Source organism: Sciurus carolinensis, chromosome 11 (genome assembly GCF_902686445.1).
Source record: "Sciurus carolinensis chromosome 11, mSciCar1.2, whole genome shotgun sequence".
NCBI classification, from domain to species: Eukaryota; Metazoa; Chordata; class Mammalia; order Rodentia; family Sciuridae; genus Sciurus; species Sciurus carolinensis.
In genome coordinates, this window is record NC_062223.1 from 78594685 (window position 1) to 78606423 (window position 11739).

An 11739-nucleotide genomic window follows, 5' to 3' on the forward strand; every position below is an offset into this window, starting at 1 on the left:
ATTAGAAAGCAGACACAGCCAACAAAGAAAGATAACTTGTGTCCTAAGCAGGCAATAAAGGAAATTGAAAAGCAGCCCAGTTTTACACTGTGAAACTCCCACATGCTTCAGGAATTTGCTGTACCAGGTACTTCTGGAACTGGATGGATTGGGGAGGCTAAAAACAGGACGGTTGCTTGGAAATCTATTTAAGAAGCAGACTTTCCCCCTCCCCTCTGTAGAATGCTAATATTTCCTGTAGGATACATACAATGGTCCAGGTAGGAGATTGGATGAACTTTTCTCCCAACCAGCTCAAGAGACATGCAATGCCTCAACCAGATCCTTGTAGACCACCCCAGTCATGTTTGCAGGGTATCAAATCGGTGATCTAGTGTCCCCATTCTTTTTTATTTTATTTAGAAACAGAGTCTCACTGAGTTGTTTAGCACCTCACTTTTGCTGAGTCTGACTTTGAATTCGTGATCCTCCTGTCTCAGCCTCCCAAGCTGCTGGGGTTACAAACGTCTGCCACCGAGCCCGGCTTAGTGTCCCCATTCTTAAATATGAGCAGAAAACAAAGGATGATTTGAGGAAAGCCTCTAATAAGAAAGAGATCAAAACAAACAGCAGGAAGAAACAAAACAAATTAAAAAAGAGTAACTCTGCAAAATGCAGAAGAATTAAAAGAGAAAACTATTATTACTATCTGAAGAAATAAGATACTGCACCTATGAACAAGACTAAGATGCTATAAAAAATAATTATTGAGAATTAAATATATAATAACAAAATTTGAAAAATTAAGAATAATAGTCATGCAGGGATCAGGGAAGCGGAGGTCTCAGGGCTGGAAGCCAGCTGCTGCTCCACTCACTGTGGGGCCCCATGTTTCCATTGGGAGGTAGGAGGATAGGGCTCAGATATGGAGGCAACTGAGAGCCAAGGCAACTTGGACAGTGCCAACGATGCTCAGCACGACTCTGGTAAAATGTTTAGGGGGGAAATGAGCTGGCAAACCTCACCCAATAGCTTTAGAGACTATTTTAGCAAATTTGGAGAAATTAGAGGAGGTATGGTCATGAGAGATCCCACTACGAGAGGCTTTGATTTCAACAAGTTCGCAGAGCCAGCAAGTATAGATAAAGGGTGAGACAGCCCCACCTTGAGTTATGTTTCAAGACGCTCGATTCCAAAGTTGCATTTCCTCTTTCAGCACAACCCAGGATATTCACAAGAACAAAGAAAATGTTTGTAGGTGTATCATCTGCGAACAGTAGAAGATGTAAAGCAATATTTTGAGCAGTGTGGCAAGGTGGAGGATGCAATGCTGATGTTTGATAAAATCACCAACAGGCACAGAAGGTTGCGTTTCATCACTTTTGAGAATGAAGATGTTGTGGAGGAAGTCTGAGATTCATTTTCATGAGATCAATAATAATAATAATATAATAAAGGATAGAATGTAAGAAAGCTCAGCTGAAGGAAATCACATTCCCACAGGGGACTGCCTTACGCCATGGATGTATTCATGGTTGACATGAGGATGTGGGCTACCCTAACTTGTGGTAACCTATGGCAAAGACTACCCGGATTCACTCCTCGCTACAGCTGTCAGTTTCCAGACTATTTGCTAATTTTACAAGATATAATTTTTATCAACCAACTCTTAAGAGAGGCATAGCAAATTGGGGTTTGGCACCACACAGTCTGGGCCCGGAGTGCCCACTGAAACTTTGTTCCCACTGCCTGTTTGAATGAATTTTCTTCTTCTTGTATTTAGTTCTTGGTAAAGACTTCATCCCTTCACTCTATTTTTTTTTTTCTAAACTTATTCTCCAGTTCCCTCCCATTTTGCCTCCTGTGTGAATTGTGACCAACCCCACCCTCGAATCCAAAAAAAAGTAATGGGGCCAAGGAAACTTCTCACAAACTTCATAGAGACTCCTCAGGGGGGTCCAGGAATGAGGTGTCAAATTGTCAAAATGATCAAAAAGACTTGTTGGGGCATTTCATGGGGTGAATTTTTAAGTGCTGGTGGCCCAGAAGGTTGTGGCCATGTGACTTAGAGCATCTATATTCTTTAGTGAGTACACACACAGACCCCGCTACAAAAACATATGAAAAATGTGATCTTGAAGAGCAACCATAACACATTATCTGATTATCTTTGTTGTATGGGACAGTCTTTTGGTGGCTGTCACCATAAGAAGCATCTGTCTTTGAGAAGGGACAACAGAGTTCCCTTGGCACGTCCATGTGTAGGCACATGGGCACCAAGCCACACTGGACTTCTTCTCTTCAACTTCCTGATCTCACCTCCTTGCCCATACTGCCTCCACTGGGCTAGGAAGAGATGAAGCACTGACAGCCACCCCAATCAGGCCACATCTCAGGATGGCACTCCTGATGGTCACACCCGTGATCCTGACTCCCTCCATCTCCTTCTTTGAAATACTCCCACTCTCTTGGAGTAATGGTGTTCAGCTCAGTTGGACCTGAAGAGTTACCCTTTTGTGCACATAGTTTGTGAGAAGTAACCCGAGTGTTTCCACCTGATGTGAGCAAATCCATACATTTGAAGGTCAGTGTCACTGAGAGCCAGCATGTGCATCTTGGGTCAACTCATTAGAGATGCTTGATAGAAAAATTGATTAGTGTCCTTTGATTTTCCCACAGCCTTTTCATGAATTTTTGGCTTTTCCCCACTTCTTATTTTGGTTTGCTGTGAATTGCTTTGCTCGAGTGAACTTGTCCTCATGTACTTGGCTCACAAATGTTCCAGACATCATGAATTTTCTTCATCTCTGTAAATAATTCATCTGTGCTGCTTCCTAATGACATTCTGCACCCCCGTAAGCAACTGAGGCAGAAAAACAAATTGTTTACCACAAACAAAACAAAAAACATGGTTGGTCGATAACTTGAGAAAATAGAGCAAAAAGGCAAAAAGACAGAAAATAAAAAAGAAAATTAGAGGGTGGTCAAGGGGATTCAACATTTGAATGACAGAAACTCTAGAATGAAGAATTAGAGGGAATATTGAGAACTGAAACACACGAGTTTCAGATTTAAATGACTCATTGAGAACTCAGCACATTGTGTGAAAATGTATTCATGCCAAGACATCAAAATTTCTGAACACTGAAATCCAAGAGAAAATCATAAAAGTTCCCAGGTAGAAAATAAAAATAAGTGGCCTTTATCTGGGTGTGGGGGCGCACGCCTGTAATGCAGTGGCTCAGGAGACGGAGGCAGGAGAATCGAGAGTTCAAAGCCAACCTCAGCAAAAGTGAGGCTCTAAGCAACTCAGTGAGATCCTGTCTCTAAATAGCATACAAATTAGGGCTGGGGATGTGGCTCAGTGGTCAAGTGCCTCCAAGAGCAATCCCCAGTACCAAAAAAAAAAAAAAAAAAAATGACCCTCATACAAAGGATTAAGAATCAGAATGTCACTGGATTTCTCTGTATCAAGATGGGAACTAAGAGTCAACAGGAAAATGCCTCCAAAATTCTGAGGAAAATAATTTCCATCCCAGAATTTTGTACCTGGCCAAATGATTAGTAAGGGTGAAAACAATACATTTTCAATCATGTAAGGTCTCTGTGTACTTTCTCAGGAAGCTGCTGGAAGGATGTGCTTCCGCACAAATGAGTGAGTAAACCAAGAAAGAGGAAGGCCGGGCATCTAAGGGAAGATGCAATCAGGAGAGGGGCAGAGGAATCCTCAGGCGTGGTCATGCAACTGAAGGCAACTAACACCACTGGGAACAAGAAGATGAGGCTGGTGGAACAGCCAGTACAGGTAAACAGGGTGAGAGATTTGCATAACTGTAACTGTTATTGTTACTCAGGGAAGGAAAGTAATCAGAATACTGCAGGGCTCAGTTGTCAGCAGCACTGACATGAACTAATAATGAGAACAGTGAACACTCTTCCAACCAGACTTGTGATGTAATGATACTGGGAGGAGCTGGGGAGACACAAAATGGACACGTGGGAAAGAGCGGGGGTGGGGTGACTAAACTATCAAGACATAGCAATATAAGCAAATAATTCAGAATTCAAATCACTTGCTCTGCAGAGTAGATAATGGCATGCGTTAGGGTTGAGAGAATGCTCCTTACCATGACAATGCAGACTTTCTAAACTATGTGCATGTACAACCAATTATTTGGTTTTTACTTTGGTGTGGTATTGGGATTGAACCCAGGGGCACTCTGCCATTGAGCTGTATCTCCAGACCTTTTAAATTTTTTTTTAAAGTCAAGACAAGGTCTTTAAATGTTCAGACTGACCTCAAACTTGCGATCCTCTTGTCTCAGTCTTTGGAATCACTGGAGTTATAGACATGTGTCACCACATCCAGTAACAACCAAACATTTTTAAATTGAGTGACAAGCTTCTGAACTGGGCCACTAGTGGCATGAAGGCAGTCATTTTCATCAGAAGGCCTAGCCTGACACCTCCACAATGCAGGTAGGAGAGGAACACAGTAGGGGACCCTGGTCACTGAGTAGGTAGAACACAATTCATCCATCAAGGGCAAATTCAAATGCCATGCCCTTGAGACACCTGTGGGCCCTGCAATCTCATGTGATGATTCCTTCCCTCACCCTTTTCCCCTCTCATTAATGGGGTGACTATATGAATTCAACCATGGATATTTGGTTTGACCTCATCTCCCCTCCAGGCTACGAACTCCCCAAGGACAACGACTTCAGCTTGGTGTCACAGATAAACTGTTCATTTGCTGAATGTGTGAATGATCAGCACCTTCTGACAGCACATACTTACTGACTAGAATAACACTTAATACTATTGAATGGAAAGGATCTTCTTCCTTAGAATCATCCTGACCTATGTTCTTAGTAAAAAGCAAGTCTTGATGAATTTGCAATTCCCTGTTTGGGTGGGTGTGACCTCCTGACCCAGCCTGCTGTGTGATTTGAGCAGATCTTTTAACCTTTCAGAAAGGTACCAGGACTTCCCCATATTCCAGTAGGGAAAAAAGAGTAGAAAATAATCTCCAGGGTCTGAGTAGGGGGAGAGGGGATGTGATGATGAGGGCCTGGGAACCCACAGGTGTCCTGGAGATCTGCCCCTGGGGAGGTGAGAAGGAAGAGCAAAGGCTAATGAAAAGCGGCTGCAGAGTGGCCTAGATGGAGGAATGATTCATCCCTGGGACTCCCACCCAGAGCTACTCTTCCTCACTGGTCTGGCTTCCAGTGTCCAGCCAAGCTGAGTCCTTCATCTGGAGGAATGTTTCCGCCAGATTCTTCCCACCCCCTGGGATGGGGCTGGCAGGGTCCCCAGGCCCAGGCCTGTGTCCCTCTGCTGGTGCATCACAGCTTCAAGGGCTCCAGTAGAACTGCTGTGTGCTCATGCTGCACAGAACATTAGATCATCTAGCCTAGAAGGTCCCCAAATTTTAAGATTTTACAGACTAATATAAAGTCTAAATAAAGAGGTGGGGACCAAAATAAAGTTACCAACTTATTTTGCTAAGCAAAAATAAGTTAAAAAGAACCATCAGTAGGGTGCAGTGGCACCTGTAGTCCCAGCAGCTCTGGAGGCTGAGGCAGGAGGGTCCCAAGTTCAAGGCCAGCCTAAGTAACTTAGTGAGACCCTATCTCAAAACTAAAACAAACAAACAAACAAACAAAAAAAAAAAATGCTGGGGAATGTGGCTCAGTACAGCACCCCTGGGTTTAATCCCCCGTGCAAAAAAAAAAAAAAATCAATCATTGTCGGAGGAGGATGCAACTCGGTAGAACACTTACCTGGTATGTGTAAGGTCCTGTTCCCAGCACTGCACAAAAACCAACCAACCAACCAACCATCACCATGTTGCTTCTTGACCTTCATAGTGGTTAAACAGTATGTTTGCTTTGTGCAAGTTGTCCACGAATAAGAGTGACTACCTCAAGTGCGTGTTATAACTTTGTAAAAAGTTTACTTGAAAAATCATCGCATACTATCACACCATTGTTTCATCTAAGAAAAACTCATTTTAATGCCAAAATATGAAAAGTGCATAATCTCAATGAAAGATCATCCTAAAAAGGGCAGTAGTAAATTTACTTCACATGTAATAGCAAAACAAATTTCAGGGGAAAAGTAATCTAAAACTTTATTTCACAACATTACTTACACATCAGTTTCATCAATTTAGAGATTCAGATGCAGAATGGAGTCCCACATCCAGCCTGTTCTTAAACTCTGTCACAATTGTTGAGAAAATCCAGTTTCCCTTGGTTATCTTGAGGGACGTGGAAGCCACACCCAGCACAGTTCAAAACCCAAGCTGACACCCTGGCTCTGGGCAGAGGGTAGTGAGGGTGGATGCAATGTCCTCTGACTGCTGAGAGAGGCTGAGAACCCGGACAGCAGCTGCCAACCCCACACTACCCCCACTCTCCCTACCCTTGCAGGGGCAGGCGCAAGGGACTCAGTCATCAGGCACCCTGATCATGAGGCACAGAGTGGTTACAGCCTTATCTAAAGGGGATGCTGTAGACCAAGGAGAGCAGGCAGTCCATCTGCAAACTTAGGGACCATCTGTCAGGCTCCCTTATGTGAAAACCGAAAACTGAACCCAGAGAGAGGAGCTGATTTATTCAAAATCACAACAACTTAGTGAAGAACTGGTGCTAGAACCTCAGTCCCTGGCCTGTCAGCCCTATATTCTCCACAGCCACCAGCTCTGAGCCTTGGAAGTCACCTTCTCTGGATCCTTTAAATTGCTCACAGGTCCTGCCATGCTGCTAAAACTCTGCAGAGCCCTGGCTCTGGAGGCCGGAGCTGGCTTGTTCTGGGCTACAGGGAATCAGGTTACCTGCTTGAAGAGGCCCCCTCAGGAACCAGCAACTCTCCAGTTTGGCAGGAGGACAACTTGGCGAGGTTGGGCCCATGTAGGATGCCAGAGCTGCTACAATGGAGGGCTTCAGCCATCCAACACCTCCTCCAGGGCTGCTGTCACCAAACCCAAGTTGACACCCTGGCTCTGGCCAGAGGGTAGTGAGGGTGGGTGGAGGAGAGGAAGGTTATTAGGCATGCTCTGCCAGACAGGTTGGGGAGGGGGTGCTTGGCCTTTGCAAAATGGATCTCTGTATGCTTCAAAGGTTTTGCTCAGCCATGTATCCTCCTTGCTTCTCTCTTCATAAACTTGCCCAGTCTCCACCAATTACACAATGCTTCTTTGCTTAATGATGCCACAGAGGCTGTTTCAAGGAACTCAGGGGAACTGGTCCACTCTTTGGGCCTTTGCCACCCAATCTGTGAAACGGTCAGTTGTGAGTATGTGAACAATTCTCCAGTTCCTATGAAAGCTGATGCCAACCACTGTGGTGGGGGCTTCCAGATGAGGACACAGGCCCTGTAGTTCAGGTGGTATATTCTACTCTGAGAGAATGAGTAGGAACCCTTGATTTCTCCAACACATATCAGAAAGACTCAAAAACAGGAAAAACATCCAGTCGACTATGTGTTGAAGAGACTTGGAGGTCTGACTATTGAATGGATGTAAGAGTAATGAAATTCAGTTTAAGATTATTTTAAAGAAGGGTGCCACTAAACAATAAAATCAAAAACCTAATCCAGCTGCCATCATCTGACAGAAGAGGAAGCTGGCCCAGTAAAGGGCTATTTTACTGAAGGTCACAGGGAGTACATGGGGACTAGGCAGGAGTCCTGAGCCCAGCCATCTGACTGCTGCTCTTATGGGTGAGTTCATCAGAAGGCAAGGGCTGAACACTCTATGGCAAATCTGCAGCTTCCAGTGACACACCCAGCCTTCAGTTTCTTGAAAACCTGCATTCCTTGGCTGAGCCCACTCTGCCTATCTTTCACTGAACTTCCTCCAACTTCCCTGGCCCTCCATGGCTAGCTGTGTGCCTAGATCAGTTGCTCAGCTTCTCTAAGCTTGAGCCTGCTCATCAAAAAGTGAAAACATTCTGACCCTGAGGACAGCTCCAGCCAAGGAAGTGCATGATAAAGTCAACATTTATGGCCCCTGACCTGTGCCAGACACATGCAAGACAGAGGGTTATTTTCTGCACAGAGCTCTGCAGGGGTTGAGACAGTGGGGCAAACCTGAACTAGGATTCTAGCCCAACCATCAACTGACACACTGTGATCCTGAACAAGTCACCTAACCTTGCTAGAACTCTCTTTTCTTATCTGTAAAATGGAGACAAAAATACCTATTGTGTCTGGGCGTGGTGGCATACGCCTGTAATCCCAGTAATTCGGGAGGCTAAGGCAGGAAGATCACGAGTTCAAAGCCAGCCTCAGCAATTTAGTGAGATCCTAAGTAACTTAGTGAGAACCTGCCTCAAATAAAATATAAAAAAAGACTGGGGATGTGCCTCAGGGGTTAAGCACCCCTGCGTTCAATCCCTGGTACCCCCCCAAAAAAAAAAAGTTAAAAAAAATACCTACTGTGCCTGTTGCTGGGAGGATGAAATTCAAAGCCTATAATCACACTCAGTGCAGGCAGCCCCCATGTAGTTCTTTGCTTGCTAAGGCCCCTGGGTCAGTTCCACTCAGGAACATGCATCCCTGGAGCCAGAGTCCTCACTCTAAGGTTGGGGAATCCTACTTAGGTCTAACTGGGAGCACCAAAGTGGAATGAGGAAGTCTTGGGATGGGGCGCTTGGAGTGGGGATGCTGTGTGGGGCCAGCAGCCAGTAGGCCTGGCCCTGAGCCCTAGGGCTTCAGATCCTTCCCTCCCTTTAAGCAAGCAAGCAAGCAGGCTTGGTGGAGGCCCTGGCCAAGCATGGCTCCCTCCTTGTCCCTGTCATCTCCTGCAGAGAACCCTGGGGGTGGAGCTCCAATCAGCCAGCAGTTAGACTGTCCTGTGCCCCAAAGTCTCCAGCAACCTCTGATTGCCTTAGCCTGGTATTCAAGGTCAGAGGGTCTGGTCTTAGCCACTGTCAGGTCTCTTCTCTGCTAGGCCCCCTTTCCTCCCAGGCTGCCACTGTCTTTGCAAATGTGGTTCTCTCTCCCTTGGATCCTCTGAAGCAGAGGACTGTGGGGAGCCATGGCGAGAGAGGCCTTTGCTCCAGGAGGTCAACATTGTCCTCATACCCTTGGCTGCTCCTCAACCAATACCTCATCTGTGCCCTGGCCAATTCTAATCCCCTGAGCCCCGCTCTAAGTCTCTGCTGGCAGGAAAGCTTCATCACTGAGAGTTACTTTCCTCCTTCGTAAGAAAAGACACTTCAGCCTTGTGCAGGACCCTAGTAGGGCAGTTCCTGTCCACCTCAGGGAGTCAAGAAGATTTCTTGGACTCCTATCCTTGCCCCAATCCAGGTGCATCTGTGCCAGGTTCCTCATCACCACCCAGTTTGGCTTGGGCTCCAGGAACCTGAACTCTAAAACATCCATCTTTCTGAGGGCTAGCCTTGGACTAGTCACTGCTCAGAACTCACCCTGCAGCCTGCACCCCTGGCTGCTCCCTCCTCGTTCCTCAGACTGGAGGAGGTGTTTCTGTGGCATCCTTACTGAGCCCTGATCACCCATGATGGCATGGCCTCCGTTTACCTCACTCGCCACTGGATTCCAGAGGCTGGTGCAGGGCCTGGAGCAAGGCAGGGGCTCTAGAACCAGGTCCTGCCTGGCCCAGGTCCCCTACCCACCTTGCTGGCAGCACATGAACCTACCTTCATTTCACTTGGAATTGAGTATTTCTGCCTGAAATTAAATGAAATCAAAAACCAATGGAGAAAACATTTGCACACAAGACAGACTAAATGTTAATTTCCTTAATATTTTTGTAAAGAAAAAATACTTTTATTCATATTATCAATTCAAATGGAAAAGAGAACTTCACAGGAAGGAAGAAGGAAACATTTTTATATTTGTGGAAGGAAAGACTTTGACTCACTCATAATAAAAGAAAAATCAATTAAAATAGCAGTGAGATATACTTTTAGAGCTGGGCCTCTGGTTTGGATCAAATAGACTGATATCTATGAGATCTATTTGCACATGCTTGTAGTAATGAGTAAGGATATTTGTTCTAGCCTTATTTAGAGCAGAGCTTAGCAAATGTCTTCCATAAAGGACCAGATAGTAGCTATTTAGGCTTGAGAATCAAGCAGTCCCATCACAGTGTCCTAACAATGCCACAGACAAGCATAATGATTGAGCATGGCTGTGTCCAATAAAACCATTATGAACACTGAAACTTAAATTTCAAATAACTTTCATGTATCCCAAAATCTTACTTAAAAAAAAAAAAAAAAAAAACTAAGAAAAGAACAGTCAGGTATGATGGTGCACACCTATAATCCCAGTGACTCTGGACACTAAGGATTGCAAGTTCAAGGACAGCCTCAGCAACTTAGCAAGGCCCTAAGCAGCTTAGTGAGACTGTCTCAAAAGATAAACAAACAAATAAATAAATAGGACTGGGGATGTGGCTCTGTGTTAAGTGTCCCTGGGGTCAATATCTAATATGGAAGGAAAAAAAAAAAAAAAAGGCTGGGGCTGTAGCTAGTGGTGGATGGCTTGCCACAAGGCCCTGTGTTCAATCCCTGGCACTGCAAAAAACAAACAAAAAATAAATAAAAAATTTCATAGCTGAGGGCTATATAAAAACAAGGTGCTGGGCTGGCTCTGGGCAAAGCGCATGCTCTGTTTGAAATAGATGAATACCATAGGCACATGTTAACTTTGTAAAAAAAAAAAAAAAAAATTGCAACTCCCCCAAGTAAAGTTTTTCCCTGAAACAAAAGGATTGGTGGTGAAATAAGTTTAACACTCAAGGTTAAGCAAAGTCAGTGTCTTCGCTGCAGGATTTGGGCAGGGTGGCCTTGAATATGCTGTTGTGCCTTGTGAATCCACCCAAAGACTGGGGCTTCCCAAGCTTATTGCTGGGACCAGCATCCTGTGAGATATTGGGGTTGCTACCTCTGGACACAAGAACCACCTTCCTGCTTTCTGCTCCCTGCTTCAAACACCCTCATGATACCTCGGCACTTCCCAAAGTACATTCCTCAGCTCCCTGAGCCTGTGAGATGTTCCATGGCCAAATGTTCCTGGGAAACTTTCTGCCAAAGTAGATGACAAATGATTGCTCAAACTTCTCCCTGCTTTTACTACTTTCTGCCTTTTCTCACACTCTTTTTTTTACCCATTTCTGTCCCATGAGTCAAGGCTTGGGTCTCATGCTTTCTGAGTTCACAGGGAAGGCTTTTGGATCCTGGCAAGATTCTGAAGGTGCCTTATAGTGTCCTAGATAATCACTCAAAGAAAAAAGTTACAAGAAGCAATTGAGGGGTGACTGAAGGGGGAGAAAGAAGGGACAAAGGCTTGGTGCATGATTAACAGGGTGACTGTGATTGGGTTAATAAGTGGGGCATGCAGAAACTTATTCTCCTGTGTCCCTAGTTCTACTTACTGTGGGTGGTGCAGGAACTCAAGCTCCAGCTAAAGCACTTGTTGGCCAGCTCTTGGGAAACAGAAAAGTCCCTTGCTCTTAAGCCTTCCCACTGGGCTCCCATTCCTACCTGAAGTCCCAAGAACACTACTCACCTCTGGATATGGATCTGGAGGTCACCTGCCACACGGATCGCTCTGCCCTTTAGACCATAGGCACTGCATGGAGCAGGTGCCTGAGTTGGTTTGACCAAAAAACCTTGTGGGACTCTGGACTGACTTTACTTTCCACCCAGACTCTGCAGTTCACTGGATACACACCAAAGTTGCCCACCTCACTGAGGGGGGACCTCCTCAGGGATGCAAAATGTCAAG

At 45.2% G+C, this 11739-nt stretch overlaps 1 pseudogene; it reads left to right on the plus strand.

Annotated features, from left to right (window-relative positions):
- The first annotated feature begins 904 nt into the window (after positions 1-904).
- On the plus strand, positions 905-1518 carry LOC124959600 (RNA-binding protein Musashi homolog 2-like; annotated as a pseudogene).
- Positions 1519-11739: the final 10221 nt, after the last annotated feature.